This window comes from Amblyraja radiata, chromosome 28 (assembly GCF_010909765.2).
Source record: "Amblyraja radiata isolate CabotCenter1 chromosome 28, sAmbRad1.1.pri, whole genome shotgun sequence".
NCBI lineage: Eukaryota > Metazoa > Chordata > Chondrichthyes > Rajiformes > Rajidae > Amblyraja > Amblyraja radiata.
The window spans coordinates 17,038,027-17,055,502 of NC_045983.1; the positions used below are offsets into that span (position 1 = coordinate 17,038,027).

The 17,476-nt window shown below is 42.6% G+C and overlaps 1 protein-coding gene across 1 annotated transcript in view; it reads right to left on the reverse strand.

Annotated features, from left to right (window-relative positions):
• The window catches only part of ube2g1 (ubiquitin conjugating enzyme E2 G1), a 42,166-nt gene that overhangs the window by 11,700 nt on the left and 12,990 nt on the right, over window positions 1–17,476 (reverse strand). The gene's annotated exons all lie outside the window — the stretch shown is intronic.

Sequence of the window (17,476 nt, forward strand, 5' to 3'; positions counted from 1 at the left end):
TGGAAGAAGCAAGCTTGAAGAATGTTGTTTCTTCATACTTGCCTTAATTTTAAATACTGCATGCGAACTATCAAGCTTCTAGATTTTTCTCTACCATTCAACCCTGTCCAGTCATGCCTTGTGCACACAACCCCACCACCAAAAACAAGTCAGGAGAAATCTCAAATTCGTGACACCATGAATAAACACCTCAGAGGCCAATGAGTTAATCAAGCATTCGTATTCAATGTGCCAATGCCCTGATGATACTCAACGATCAATTTCAGTGCGTCAGCACGGTGAGTTCTGCTATAACACAATAGTCACGCACCTAAAAATCTGTTCATTTGAAAAACAATCGTTTCAAAAAGGGCTAGAGAACTTCAGAATTGCTAGAACAAAGTCTCCCCCCACACAACCAAGAAGCTTTTTTTTAAATTAGTTTTGACTAGTTTAAGTTGATTATTTTCAGCTTGCAATAACAAAAAAAAAGCTGTATATCAATGCAGTATCATTGCACAAGTGTCAATAGAAACCATTTCAATCATATTATGTGCAATAAACTGTGTGGGAAACATGCTATAACAAAACTACCTGTGATTTGTTATAAGAGGCAAATTTACAATGCTAAATTTAGAACAATTTTGAAAAAGATTGAGGGACTGGTTACAGGTCCTGACAAATAATCTTTAAAAAGATTATAATCTACAGGTAGTGCAGATTCAGCTTGTAGATTTCCTCGCGAGGACATTCAGCATTGACCGTGCAGTTCTGAATAATCTTATCCAGCCATACTGTATCCAAACAATTCCCAAAATGAATATATAAATTTCTAACCCATGATTCTCCATTTGCCTCAATATATTGCACTGGAACATAATTCTTGTCACACCTCTACATCAAGTAGCCTTCACATGTTGACAGTATACGGTACAGGTGCAAGTATACCAAAACCATGCATGGCAGGACTGGTATTGGTTTATTGGTTCCTGCATATACCTGCCAGAACAATCCAATTCAGAGTGTCATGCAGCTCAGAAACATACCCTTCAGCCCAACATGCCCATACTAATCCACATTAGATCTGTAGATTTATGTTTTGATGATACACATACCATCTTGGTGCTTCTTAAATTTGGTGTACCTGTCTACCATTTCCACAGGCAGCACATTTCATATTCCACCACTGAACCCCTCCATTCTTCTAGCTGCACAATCTTCAACTCTTCAATCCTCTGGTCTCACTTTCTGGCTAGCCTTTTCATCTCTAGCCTTTGTCCAACCATTTGCCTATCAAAAACCCTCCTCACCTGTATCAACCCATCTGTCAGGCTTTGTTTTGCCCCTCTTCCAGCTTTTTTCCCATCCCCCTATCTAGACCCAAAACAATACCGTCTATGTTCTCCAGAGACGCTGCCTGACCTGCCGAGTTACTCCAACACCAGTCTCCATTCTCGTTCAGAACCCTTCGAAATCTTCCACCACTCTGCTTATACCAATATGCTTGTACTTTAGACATGTTCGCCATGAGAGAAAGACCACCTGATTTATGCCCCTCAGTTTTGTATACCTATATCAAATCACTCCTCAGCCTCCTCTGTCCAAGAGAAAAACAAACCCAGGGTATCAATTTTCTCCTTACAAATTCCTCCAATCCAAATAACACCTGGCAAATCTTCTCTGCACCCTCTCTAGCACAATTGCATACTTTCTATAGTATAGTGACCATTACTGCACACATTAATTCAGGTGCATCCTACTGTTGTAACATGCCCCAGCTGATGCATTGTTTACTCGTTTTAGAACAAATTCTTACATGCCTTTTTCACAACCCAATCTACCTGCAGTGCAACTTAACGATCTATGGACTTGTACTTCCAGACTACATTTGTTGAACACTGCCTAGGGCCCTACAATTCACTGTGCATGCCCTACCCTCATTTAACTTTCTAAAATGCATCACCCTGCATGTCATGTTTAAGTGCCAACCGTCATTAGGCTACAATTTTAACCAGCCTTGAAATATGCACAACTAACAATTTCCTGTGTCTAGCTTGCAGTTAGGAACATTACACAAATAGAAGGCCAAACTGAGCCAGTTTCACCATTCATGATCGACTTTTTCATGCCTTAAACTCACTTCCCGTCCATTCCCCATATTCTGTAACTGTTAGTGTTGAATCATCTCAGCTTGAAATGCATGTTCATTAATTCAGTATTCATTGATCTCTAGAAGTGGTGAACTCCAAAGATTCACAACACCAAAATAAATCCCCAGAACTCTTGTACTGGGAAATGTCCCCGCCATTTCAATCTTGTACACAATAATATTACTTTTTGAAGACAATCCTTCAGCTCTACCTTTCATTCCAGGAAAATGAGGAGAATGCATCTATAGAGCAAGAGTCACATAGCGTGAAAACAGGCCCTTTGGCCCAACTTGCCCATGCCGACCAACATGCCCCATATACACTAGACCTACCTGCCTGAGTTTGGCCCATATGCTTCTAAATCTTTCATCTCCATGTACATGACCAAAACTGCAATTCACTTCAGCTACATGGGTTCCACAGGTCTGGTTTCCAGTTAAACTGGGTTTAACTCCCAGTTAAACAAATGGGAGTCTAATTGAGAATTGAGATTCAAACAAAATCTTCAGCAGTTATCTTTCTAAATCAAAAAAGATTTTCCTATTGCTTTTGGGTATTTATGCTATACACAGACCAGGGAGCATTGTACACTGGCTAGTCAGGACGAGGCCAGTAGAACACTTAACCAGGCAATAAATTCAAAGGAAGCAGAAAATTGACACAACCCTACCACTGGCATAATGCCCACTGCCACCAATCTGATGGAACCTCAACCAGCCTTTCCCAATATAGTCTGGCTACCTGACCATGGTTGGTTACGGTCAGGTGTCAAAGTGACGTCTTCAAGCTTGGGTCTGGTTTTCTTTTTTTATACAGAGCAGACAGTCACAATTTCCTGTTGGTACCTGTATGATTTCATCCTGCTTGAGATGAAGCAGCACACTAGGAGCTTTATGTATGCCAACATTTATGACGTTCTCGATGATTAAAACAGCAGTTGCGCAATTTGCAGGAAGGACCATAAAATTATTTCTATGCCATTTTCTTGCTCACAAGCTACACTCCTTCACCCACCCAAAGTGCCATTCTGCCATTTCATCAAAGGTTGCTGATAAATGCATGGATTGAAGCAACGAACACAAACTGCAAATAGTTAAATGTCTATTCACTGCAGTTACTCCAATATCAAGCTTCAGATCTTAGAAATAAACCCGTTCTACTGGTTGTCACCTTCCATTATCAATGCCACTGCATTCCTTGCAACTCTGGACATTATTTTCTGCAAAGCTTGTATGCTAATTATTAATTTGCAAATTTCTAAATATTACATTTAAGCAGTATCAACCAACCTGCTCAAACACATTTTCCCCACTTCTCCCTACCACTGCTTTCTATTGCTTAGTCAACAGGAAGGGAAAACTCAATGATTTTCCAAATGTGTTACCATCTTTGGATTCCTGCAATCTTTTGACAACAGGTTCCAGGAAAATTGGTTTATAGTTGTATCCTCTCCTCACCTCTTTAAGTAGTAATTATTTTAATGAAATAGCTTTTAATTTTCTTACATTTGCTATGTTCCAATCTGCTGGGGCAATTCTAGGGCTTAGGGGTTCATTTATATTCAATGAATTTTAGAAATTTCCTTTCTGACCACTTTATTCCAATTTCCTCTAAGGCACTCTTCCCTCTATCGTAACTGTAATTTTAGAAGTTTTAGAAATTGTCGTCCAAGATAGGTGTGGCACGGTGACGCAGCTGTAGAGTTGCTGCCTTACAGGTCTTGCAGCTCCGGAGACCGGGGTTCGATCCTGACTGCGGGTGTTGTCTGGACGGAGTTTGCACGTTCTCCTGATGAACTCGTGGGTTTTCTCAAAGATCTTCGGTTTCTTCACACACTCCAAAGACATACAGGTTTGTAGGTTAATTGGCTTGGTAAATCGTTAATTGTCCCTAGTGTGTGTAGGATAGCTTTAAAGTGCGGGGATCGCTGGTCGATGCGGACTCTGTGGTCCGAAGGGCCTGTTTCCGTGCTGTCTACATTAAACTAAAATTTAGAATTATCAATTGCAAAACTACTAAGGCTTCCCGTTCAGCTACATAAACAAATGAATGATTCAATCCCCATTTAGCTATGAAATTATTTATTGCAGAATGGAGTGCATATTTGCTGAAAACAGTTTAAAGACTGCTTCTCATTGTTTACCTACTGGCAACGCTTTGATCTAATTTACCTACAGGTTTCATGCTCTAGTTTCCAGCTGATCGGTTTTTCAAACTGCATATGATATTCTACAACCCACCACCATTCGCTAAGAAGTATTTATCCACATACCAATCAAACTACTTTTGTGTAATCAAGATACAGAACAAAGCATGCAAAAATAAACTTTAGAACATGGCAGAAATCATTACACCTAAATGCATTTACACCAGTGTTATTTTCACTTCAAAATGGAAATGTCACAAAAGTTACATAAGCAGCCCAGAGCCTGCTCTGAAATTCCAGGAAATCATGTGTAACCATACATCTGTTTCTTTGCCGTAATCTCCAACCAGTTTCAAGTCAACAGAAAAGTTTTAGATTTAAAATTTGCTGATTTGCAAGAATCAGAATGTCTACCAATAGACTAATAATATTTCTAAATCCAGTTGAAAAGGCCCACAGATCTACATCTGTACACCCTTTGCTCCAATCACCAGAAGTGGGCTAGTAGAGAGACATTCTGTCGGCCTCTAATATCTTGAAGCTACCAATTGACAATTACTCAAATTCCAAGGAATATAGCTCATTAATTTCTCATTACAATGCCAACAGAAGAATCCAGATAGCATTCTACAAGTTTTTTTATGCACTCACCCAAGGACAATTTACATTTCAAAGTGCGAAGCCTGGAATATTAGTGATACTTTCTAGATTACCTTATACTTCAAATCCTTAGTACATTATGTCACTAGCTTTTATTTGGCCATTTTCTGTATTTATCCATGACATTTAACGAGAATGTGCACCAATTCCCAGTTTACTCCATGTTACTTTTGGATCAGTTTTGGTAAAGTCGCTCTTGGCATAATTAGCAACTTTGGATATGATTTTCTTAGCCATTATCAAAGTCATTTATAAAACAGACACAAGTCTGATCCATCAATATTTTCACACCTGCGTGCACTAAACTAGTTTCCTAGTTTAGTGCACTTCACAAGGTTCAACTTAAGTTAGGAACAATGCCATCAAATGCCTTCTAGCAGACCCTATAAACAACATTAAATTAGGCACTCAAATACACCTGGACCATTTCTGACATTTCCCAACCATTTCTTGACCTCACTATCTCCATCGCAGGGGATAGACTCCTGACTGACATCCACTATAAACTCACTGACTCCCATGGCTATCTCGACTACACCCTGCTTCCTGGAAGGACTCCATCCCCATCTCCCAATTCCTCCGTCTACGCTGCATCTGCACCCCGGATGAGGTGTTCCACACCAGGGCATCGGAGATGTCCTCATTCTTCAGGGAACGGGGGTTCCCCTCCTCTACCATAGATGAGGCTCTCACCAGGGTCTCTTCTATACCCCGTGATTCTACTCTCACTCCCCAACCCCCCCACCACTCGTAACAAGGGCAGAGTCCCCCTTGCCCTCACCTTCCACCCTACCAGCCGTCACGTACAACAAATAATCCTCCGTCATTTTTTTGCCACCTCCAACGTGACCCCACAACTTGCCACATCTTCCCATCTCCTCTCCCATCTGCTTTCCGCAGATATCGCTCCCTCCGTAACTCCCCGGTCAATTCGTCCCTTCCCACCCGAACCATCCCCTCTCCGGGCACTCTCCCTTGCAACCGCAAGAAATGCTACACTTGTCGCTTTACCTCACCCGTTGACTCCATTCAAGGACCCAAGCAGTCTTTCCAGGTGCGGCAGAGGTTCACCTGCACCTCCTCCAACCTCATATAGTGCCTCCATTGCTCTAGATGTCAGCTGCTCTACATCTACTTCGCCGAACACCTCCGCTCGGTTACACAATAACAAACCTGATCTCCCGATGGCTCAGCACTTCAACTGCCCCTCCCATTCTGAATCCAACCTTTCTGTCCTCTGCCTCCTCCATGTCCAGAGTGAGGACCACCGTAAATTGGAGGAGCAGCACCTCATTCTTCGCTTGGGCAGTTTGCACCCCAGCAGTATGAACATTAACTTCTCTAATTCAGGTACTCCTTACTTTCTCCTCCCCTTCTCAGCCCAGTGGCTCCACCTCTTCCTTTCTTCTTCCCCCCCGCCCCCCTCACATCAGTCTGAAGAAGGTTTTCGGTCCGAAACGTTGCCTATTTCCTTCGCTCCATAGATGCTGCCTTTCACCCGCTGAGTCTCTTCAACACTTTTGTCTACATTAAATTCCCTTGTCCTCTCCTTCAAATACCTTTCCATAAGTTCAGATTTGCAAGGATGCCCAAATCCATGTTACAAAAAATTTTAGGCGATTATACAGGTGAGAGGTTAAGCATTTAATATTTCCACTGGTTTTTCACACCTCGTCCTTAAATAACAATGTCCAATTTTTCTTTCCCACTAGATGACTCCTAGGGGGAAAAAGTTGAAATACCACAGCAAAAAGGCAAATGGTATTTTCTCACTGCAGGCCCAGGTTACAAATGCCCAACTTATGAGCAACACCATACGAGTGAGGTCCCATGTTATTAAATACAAATGCAAATTTGAGTATAGGAGCAAGGAGGTCCTCCTGCAGCTGTACAGGGCCCTCGTGAGACCGCACCTGGAGTATTGCAATTTTGGTCACCTAATTTGAGGAAGGACATTATTGCTATTGAGGGAGTGCAGTGTAGGTTCACCAGGTTCATTCCCTGGATGGCGGGACTGACACATGATGAAAGAATGGGTCAACTGGGCTAGTATTTGCTGGAATTTAGAACGATGAGTGGGGATCTTATAGAAACATAAAATTCTTATTCCTGGATTAGATGCAGGAAAAAAGTTCCCGATGTTGGGGGAGTCCAGAACCAGAAGTCACAATTTAAGAATAAAGGGTAGGCCATTTAGGACTGAGATGAGGAAAAACTTTCAACCAGAGTTGTGAATCTGTGGAATTCTCTGCCACACAAGGCAGTGGAGGCCAATTCACTGGATGTTTTCAAGAGAGTGTTAGATTTAGCTCATGGGGCTAAGGGAATCAATGGATATGGGGGAAAAAAAGCCAGAACGGGGTACTGATTTTGGATGATCAGCCATGATTATATTGAATGGCAGTGCTGGTTCAAAGGGCCAAATGGCCTACTCCTGCACCTATTTTTTATGTTTCTATATCCTATGAAAGGCAGAACGTGCTTCATTATGTTACAAGTATAGAAATTCTTTAGTGGACCAATGCACTTTTGATGTCATCCATCGGCACAGGTATGGTTACCGTATTGAGGGATTTTTGTATATTTTCCATTCATTATTTGAGAATGCTAGACTCGAAAGCCATTTAGGATTGTGAAATTCTGAGGCATTCATTTTTACCTTTGAGAAATTCTGCTATTTCTTCCCGCAGAGCATATACTCTTTCTAACATTGTACCTCAACCGAGCCACAAACGTCACAGTAGTAGAGCAGTTCTCCATACTAGGCCTCTACTTCCAACAAACGTTGTTGAAATTGACGATGGTTCAGTACCCGAGACAATATCAGGTTTACTGCTCTTACCACTACGTCCATCACATCCTTCAAATTTGAAGATTTGGCACACAAAGCTTCTTTGTGGATTAGGCAGTGCATTTTTTTTTTGTGCTTAATTCCAAGGCTTTCCATGTGGTTTTGAAGCAGAGACACAACACCTTTCTTTTCTCCAACCATTGCTGACATTCCATCAGTTACTACGCATACTAACTTAGATAGATCCAGCTCCATGTCAGTAGTACACTTTAGCAATGCTTGAAGAATGTCTGCCCCTTTGGTAGTACCCTTCATAGGTACGTTGAACAAACTCCTCAGTGTAGAAAGCTGAATTTACTCCATGTACAAACACTGCAAGCTGAGCGGTGTCTTTGGTATCTGTACTCTCATCGAGCTCTATTGAGAAGAACTGGATTTTTTTTGCAATAGCCCTTTAAACATCTGCTATTCTTCTACTCGTCGTGCAACTGTTCTTGCAGAGACTGACACTTGAAATCTTTTCCTCGGGACACAGAATGTCCATAACTGCCATCAAACATCCTGCTATCAACTTGGAAACTTAGCTAGCACGCGTGTTCCTTTCTGATTCTTTATTTTGTTTCTTGAACATCAGAGTTTGATTTGCCAGGACCCATTTAAGGTTATGAACTTCATGCTTCCTAGCTTGCCCACTAATGTCACTGAATTTCGAGTGTTTTGTTTCATAGTGCCGTCTAATGTTGAACTCCTTGTTCACATTAACACTTGCGTGGCAGGTAAGGCATGTGGGCGTGCCAAAGTGCTGTATTAAGAAGTACTTTTCTGACCAAGTGTCTTGGAAGACTCGGCACTCAGCATCCATCTTCCTGCGTTTTGTAGCCATTGGGGTCGCCTCATAATATTTCTGGACTCGATCTATCGTCTTTTCATGCCCTTCCTAGCGCTTCATTCACTACCCTATATCTCGACTGTAAACTGCACTGTGAATAGCTGTTAAGTGGAAGGGAGGGAGGGTCTTGAGAGTCACTTTCCACCACAGCTAATTGTAGTTTTGCCATGCTCACTGTCTGCACTTGTTCTAGGATTCTAGATTTCGGAAGCCTTCAGAAAAAAAGCCTGCGGGGCAGATGATTTCGGTTACGGGCCAGATCCGGCCCATGGGCCGTAGGTTGCCGACCGCTGGTATAATGTAATCAAAAAAGGTAAAGCTACAGATGTGGCTCTTTGTTACATTGGAAATTGAATGTCATTAAAATAAACTCTAGTTCTCTCCATATATGCTCTCTGGCTTGCCAAGTCTCTCCAACATTTGTTTTTTTATGGACTATAATCTATGTTATGACTCTGCCATGAGCTTCAAAAGCAATCCTGTAAAATATAATTGTAACAATGTAAAATAATGTGGCACATAAAAATCTTTAAGCAGATAAAGATCTCAGACCTAGGGAATGCTAAAAGCAGCTGGTTGATTCATGCACAATTCCCAAAATTCTGCATCCAAGGTGGAAACAGCCGATTTAATTGCTCCATTGTCATTTCATGTGATTTATGTGGGAGTTCTAGTACTGACAGCATGCATTCATCCAAGATGGTTACCATTGTATGGACTTAATGTCTTGCATTTGGTTTGTCCATTAAAAAAAATGTTTGGAACTGCAAAGTATTTCCCAAAGTGCCATAGATAGCAGATAGAAAACTCATAAATTAAAAAAATTGTGATTTTTTTAAATACCATAAGATTATACCACCAAATTTGTGGCAAAATAAAAGCAGGTTTATTTTACCACATATAAACCCATCTTTTGTTTTGGAGGTACCACATACACATTTTTATCCTTTCCCATAATTAACTGCAGTTGACAATTCCCTTGTTCATTGAACAACGAAATATTGCTCTGCAATTGGTTGTTCTGTAGAAAACAAAGATTCGTTTGCAAGCATTAGAACATACTGAAGGGCAAATTTTAGAACAAAACCAATGAACACCACTTCGACCAACTATTAAAACGTTTTGAAGAGTTATATATAAAGCAATGTTTTATTTTTTTAAATAACAAGTGCCCCAATCCAGTGGATTCAGTGTCAGCTGTGAAATTTAACTGTTAATTTTAACTGGCCCTTGGCCACCCAGCAGCAGTGGAATGGTGGCGATAAAATGCCGTGGTGTCATTCTCATTCATATTCCCAATACAAAACAATGCTCAAAAATCAATTCCTTGCAGGAATTCGGCAGATTAAGTGAGAAACAATGTTTAAATCACAAATGCTCAAGGATCAGAACCGTAAGCTTCAAAATCAGGAACAAATGCTCCAAGTATAGTCAGCAAAAAACACATCACATCCAATTGCAGTAAAAACTAAAGGGCCTGTCCCACTTGGGCGACCTAATCCGCGAGTTCTGGCGAGTTTGCCCAACTCGTACTCGCAGCATGGTCGACATCATGGTCGTAGGAGGTCTTCGTAACTCTCCTTCATGCTCGTGAGTGGTCTCCGCGTTCTCGAGGCCTCAGCTAGGTCATGGCGTTTTTTCCAATATGTTAAAAAATGCCCGCGAGTAAAGATCGCCATGGGGAGGAAAAAAAGAAAAAAGAAAAAATCGATACATTTTTTACAGAGTACTATGTCTACATATTCTGTTGTGCTGCTGCATGCAAGGATTTCATTGGGACATGAGAGAATAAAACAATCTTGACTCTTGACTTACATCGTTAATGTGTGGGATAGAACTAGTGTACGGGTGATCAGATTGGATTCGGTGGGCCGAAGGGCCTGTTTCCACGCTGTATCTTTAAATTGAACTAAAACACTAAAACCAGCGGAAATCTAAAGAATAGTCTCTACCCGAAACGTCACCCGATTTCTTCTATCCAGAGATGCTGGCTGCTCCATGGAGTTCCGCCACACAATTAAAGCATGGAATAGTCTTCACACTACTATAGTTACCCAACCACAAGCAATTAAACTTAAGGTAGCTCTTTTTTCCCCCAAGAACCCTTTTTTGTTTAAGTCCAAGTCAAGAGAGTTTTATTGTTATGTGTCCCAGAGAGGACAATGAAATTCTTGCTTTCAGCAGCACAACAGAATATATAAACATAATACAGAAATGGAGATAAAAGTTCACTGTGTCTATATACCATAGACTATATATATATATACACACACATATATACACACAATAAATAAAAAGATAAAATGCAATAGGCTGTTATTTTTCAAAGTTTGGTGGTGGTGTTTAAATTCTATTTCGAATATTTTGGGAGGACCAGAAAACCAAGCAGCAAGAGTTACTCCAGGGAGTTACTCCAGCTCCAGCTAGTGAGTCTGCGTTGGTTTTCAGTGGCCGCGGCGAGTGGACAGCAATGGCAGCCAGATCTCCCACCATGCAAAGGGAGGGAGAAAGTGGCCGACGGCAACCAGTTGCAGTGGCAGTGCGCATGTGCAGGGCGGCACATGCGCACAACCACGGCCGATGATGTGCTGGCCAAAGATCCTCGCTATAGGATCTTTGGTGCTGGCCGTGGTTGTGCGCATGTGTTAGGCGGCCGACCGTGCCGGCGGACGAGGAGCAGGCGGAGACCCGGGACAAGGGCAGCGGGCAGAGACTCGACACATGGACAGCGGGCGGAGACGGAGAGTGACAGAGACAGAGAGAGTGACAGAGACAGAGAGACAGAGAGAGACAGAGAGACAAGACAGAGAGAGAGTGACAGAGAGAGTGAGAGAGAGTGACAGAGAGAGAGTGACAGAGAGAGAGTGACAGCGAGAGAAACAGAGACAGAGAGAGAGAGACAGAGAGAGAGAGACAGACAGAGAGAGACAGACAGAGAGAGAGAGAGAGAGAGAGAGACAGAGAGAGAGAGAGAGAGAGAGAGACAGAGACAGAGAGAGAGAGAGCGAGAGAGATCCGCTCAGAATTAAACGAGGGGTGTCCTGGGTGCTTGGCAAGCCGGGCAAAATGGCATGGCTTTTAGGTTGCCCCGTGGGTTGCCATTGGCAACCGCTAATTTCAAGCCCTGATCAGATGTAGAAGCCATTTTAGAAGCCTCCCTCCCTTGCTCTCTCCTCCTTCCTCTTTCCCTCCCTCCCTTTCCTTTTGTTCTCCCTCCCTCTTATTCGTTCCCTTCCTCTCACTCTCTCTCGTTCTCCCTCCCCGAACAGTCTGTAACCCATAGCGCTGTGGCCATAGCTCTATGTGTAAAGGCAATAGAGCTCCAGCTGGTAGCGCTATTCGTTTAAATTCCCACGCGCTAAACTGACAGCGCTGTATAAACCTGTAGCGGGACAGGCAGATCAAAGCTTACAAAAACAATCATCCAGATCTTGAAATTTAAAATACTAATAGATTTAATCTGCTATAATTAGTTACAGTACGACTTTTTATATCCTTACATTTTTTAAGCAGCAATATGAAACAGGAAGTCTGGCCGATTTTTTTTTAAAATCCGTATTTTACAAAGCAAATCCGTACATCCGTATTCTTATCGCATTTTCGTACAAAATAAGGAAAATCCCTACTACTTGGCAGCTCTGCAAACTGAATCAATGCAAGTGCGATTACTATGAGTTTTAGTCCTCCCTGCCATTTGCAATGCTTAGGAATGTTATTTTTTTTGCAAATTAGCAGCATCTAAGGATTTACTCATGTGGCCTTGATCCAGGATCAAGAATATGATTCAACTAGGAGACACATGACTTGCAGATGCTAGTTTACAGAAAAAAAGTGCTGGAGTGGTCGAGCAGTATTTCTGGAAAACATGGACAGATGATGGATGTTTCAGGTTGGGATTTTAGCCTGAAGGGCCCCAACCCGAAACATCACCCATGTTCTCCAGATATTTTGCCAGGCCCATTGATTGACTCCAGCACTATGTCTTTTTGTGATCAAATTAGGCTCGATGTTCACCACACAATGCTAAAATGAGAATGCCTATTGTTATGTAAATACAAAATATAAATGCAACATTAAGAGGATCAGGGAGTTATTCCCAGAGACCTGGTTAATATTTATCCTCAATCTACATCTTTGTTAACACATTGATGTTGTTTCCAAGGTAGTTGAGAGTTTTTTGTGCATAAATTGACTAATGATATGTTTTTTTAGAGTAATCTTCATTGCATTTCAATTATTTCTCTATTAAGCATTTTGTCACAGCCCATGTTTAGGAAGAAAACAAAGTATAATTTCATTACGAAGGTAGACAAAATGCTGGTGTAACTCAGCGGGACAGGAATGGGTGTCGTTTTGGGTCGTGACCCTTCTTCAGACATTACGATCAACTTAGCTTTTTGTGTTTAACTCCATCATTGTGCACAAATTGGAGAGTAGAAACCAACTAAGAAATTCCTCGGGACATAAGACCCGATACCACAGCCACATTTGCTCCCCCGGGACATCTACGACCAACTAAGAAATTACCAGTTACCAAGAAATTAAGGATCAACCAAAACAATTCTGGCAGATTAAAAGATTAAAATGCATAGCAGTTTATACATTCAAATTGAGGGGCGTCTATGAACGTTAAAATCCATTATTCAGTATCCACTAGGTCTTAACTGGTCATGCTATACAGACATTTGAGGCTAAACTGCAGACAAACTATATCAAGAACTAACAGCTGCCAAACATATCAATTCAGTAATGCGTCACAGACAATCCATTGCAAAACTATCAATCGTTGCAGATTGCATGTGAAAGTAGGTCAGACAAGATTTTTAAAATATGCATTTTTGCAAAGCTTAATCTCAAAATTTACATTTTCAACACCATCCAAGCAATTATAGCGTATGAGTAGGAGTGGCAGCGCCTGGTGGCACCGGCAACCTGCAGTCTGTCTGTCTTTTTTTCTTTCTTGTTGGGAGTATGTTTTTGGTTTTATTTTAGCTGTGTATATGTGGGGGGGGCAGGTGGGGGAAACCTTTTAATCTCTTCCCTGAACGGGGGACGCGACTTTTCCCTTGTCGTGTCTCCGTTTATCATTGGGCCTAACATCGCGGAGCTGGCGGCCTCCAACCGGGATCGACCCGAGGGCTCCAGCCGTAAAGCCATTGGACTCACCATCTGACTGACTTCAGAGCTGTGGCGACGCTGCGGTTGCAACCCGACTTCGGAGCTTCGGCCGCGGGCCCTGTGGACGGTGGAGTCGGGAGCAATGGCAACTTCTCCCGCCCGAATCAAAGGTTTGAATCGGCCCGGGGCAGGGCCTTACAACGCCCGGCACGGCTTTAATGGTTGTGGGACTTACCATCGCCCGCCAGGGGCTTTAACATCGATCACCTCGACATTGCAGTTTGGCTGCCTGACCCCAGGAGAAGAACAAAGGACAGGGAAGAGATAAGACTTTTGCCTTCCATCACAGTGAGGAGGTGTTTGGAGATTCACTGTGATGGATGTTTATGTGGAATTTGGCGTTTTGGTCTTTTTTTGCTGTTATGACTGCAGGAACGAAATTGCGTTCAAATGTTTGAATGACAATAAAGGGCAGTTGAATAAACAGTTTTTTTTTTGCCTTACAATCGTTACTTGTGAGAAGAGTGGTCAATTTTGATCCAAGCTCTCTCAGTGTGGGCCTTGCATTGCATGGCTAGCAAAAGTTATATTGCAACACAAAGACAGATATCTGCTCAATTTTTCTCCATACAGGATACAAAGACATGTGTAGGAAGGAATAGATGCTGAATTGTACCGAAGATAGACACAAAATGCTGGAGTAACTCAACAAGTCCACTAGAAAATAGGACTCGGGCAGGGATATACATTACACTGGTGGAGAGGATGGAATGGAAAGGAATTAAAGGCACCCAAGCAACAAAGTTGAATAGATCCAACAGCTGTCTGCTCAAGATAGACACAAAAAGCTGGAGGAACCCAGCAGGACACGCAGCTTGTCTGGAGAGAAGGAATGGGTGACGTTTCGGGTCTGAAGAAAGGCCTCGACTCAAAACGTCAACCATTCCTTCTCTCCAGAGATGCTGCCTGAGTAATGGGCCTGTCCCACTTAGGCGATTTTTCAGCGGACTGCCGGCGACTGTCAAGTTGCCGGCAGTCGCCTGAAAAACCAGGAACTGGAACGGCGACTGTCAGAGTGGAACACACACACACATCGCTTCCTTCACCAGCCCGTGTGAATATTTTAGACAGCTCTCCCCCCATTTGCCACCTAAAAAAATTCACATGGTGCAACACCAAGGTGACAGACACACCGCGGTGAACAGGCTTTTGGCGCTGTAAAAAGACAGCTAAAGCACAGTGTACGGTATGTCCTTTAAAAGAGTGGGGGGAGGGAAAGGAGTGGAGACAACTTTTAAGAAGCCAGAGATACATGGCTGTGAAGCTCGGCGGATATTTAACATTACCGGTCGGTTATCCTTGGTTTTGAAAACTACTGCTGACCTTTTTTCCCCCCAATGTGCCAATGAAATTCACCGGTCAGCACCGGCTCCAACCTACGAGAACCGCCGACCTCCTGGCAACCCACTTGGGCCTCCTGCCGACCCACCTACGGCTCGAGAAATCTCACTACTCTCCTGGCGGCTTCATTCCAGTCGCCGCTAATTTTTCAACATGTTGAAAAATTTACGGCGACCATAATGAGGCCGCGACTAGTTCCCAGAATGCAGGAACTCCTCATGACCATGAAGGCGACTCCCCGGCAACCACCCGTGAACATGTGGCGACTGCATAGTTTCCTGCAGTCGCCCAAGTGGGACAGGCCAATTACAACATCATTTTGTGTCTACAAAGACCAGGTAATTTGGCCCCATCCCTTGGGCCTTTGAACAAAGCAACTTTTTTCTTCTTTTTTTAAAGCAGTAAATTTGTGGGCAAAGACAGCTTCAATTACTCCAAAGGGTGGAGCCTGTGTGTGGCAATTTTTAATTATCTCTGTGTGGCTCGTAATAAACAATGCAGAGAACATTCCGGAAAACTCTAATCTAAATGCAGGTGACAATTAAGCAAGTACACAGGATCAGACGACATTTAGTCTTAGCTTACCACTAGCTAACATTTCATTAAAGATTTGCTTGCTTATCTATACTTCACAAGGGGAAAACTAGAGATTTAAAATTCATCCAGTCCAACAGCTTGACTAGTATTTAGAAGACAAGCAATACTAAATGCAGTTTGCAGTCACAGCACTTTTGAAACAAAGTGAGTTCTGGACAATTTTCAAGAGTGCTGGATTCCTGCACCAAGTTACACAGCGAACCAAATATTCAGCAAGGCAAAATACATTTGCTAAAACAACGACCATATATTATTGCCTTTGTTTTATATGTGGAATGTATAAACTAAGCATTTATTGCTTTCCATGATTATATATGTAATAGTGGTAAATTTCTACACTGTGCTATTCCTGTACAATGTGTATGAACACATATTTTTGAACAAGTTCCAACTGCCATCCAATAACACACCCACGTGGCTGGCCTTCAATCTGAGCCTAGACAAAATATTGGCAGGCTATTCAATTGTGGGGACAGGGAACAGCAGAACAGGAACTTTAATCAATGCCTCAATATATCCAGCACATCCAATGTCAATTGTGCTTCTTATCCACCACAACCCAATTCGAACAAAGGAGCAAAGACAAATATCCTTGTTCAAAAAATAAATAAATTGACATGCCAACCAATTTCACTGAAAGGAGAAAATGGCTGGAAGCTTCACAAAATCCCATTAGCCCATCTTGTACGATTATCAAAACAAAAATCACAAATCACACAAAAATTGTTTTAAAAGATGCGTTTGCTGAACACCAGTAAAATCCCAGTCAAGTGGATTTGAAGGCTGTCCCTGGGTAGCAAACAGGCTTCATTTTTACAGATGCCCATTAGACGACTTTGTCAGTTAGTCAGACAGTACATCCATATCCGATAAGCAGACCACAATAATAGTGTAATGAATGGCCTGAACGGAACATGATTGATGAGAAAGAACAATTATGAAAAATTAAGAGACAAAACCTGTTTTTCCCTTTGGAGAGCGAACATATAGTGCCCTCCATAATGTTTGGGACAAAGATCTATCATTTATTTATATGCCTCTGTACTCCACAATTTGAGATTAGTAATAGAAAAAGAAAAAAATCACATGTGGTTAAAGTGCACATTGATTGTCAGATTTTAATAAATGTTTTTTTAATACATTTTGGTTTCACCGTGTAGAAATTACAGCTGTTTATACATAATCCCCCCATTTCAGGACACATGGCTCACAGGCGTTTGTAATAAGCCAGGCATTTGTAATAAGCGACAGGTCATAGGTCACTCGGGCTAAACAGTCGTGGCAGACGTGCCGCTGCATGGGTGCAGACCTGCGTCTCGTCCCTATCCAGTCGCCGCTGGGCCATCCCCTCCCGTCACAGCGGCGGCCCAGAAAAGCACCAACTCCAGCTCAACCCCGCCCATCCCGCCAGCGGGACAGGCAGAGACGAGCTGGAGCCGGCACTTCCCTCCTCACTGGCTGCGGGCCTGTGCCGACACTCTCTTCCGCGGACCTCTGGATAGAAGACCCTCCTTCAGACTTCCTATACATTAGACTTTTGTGCCGTGGCTCGGATGGATGGCAGCGGGGATTTCCACGGGCACAAGGAACAAATGACCTGAAGTTTGCGTTGAGTGAACTGAGTGTTCTTAACATCCTTGTCGTACACAAGCGTTTTGTGAGAGTGGTTCGATCCCAGCTTCAGCTCAACCAACGTCGGTCACATTATCCAGACAGGCAGCGGTAGATCACGAGCTGATGCGAGA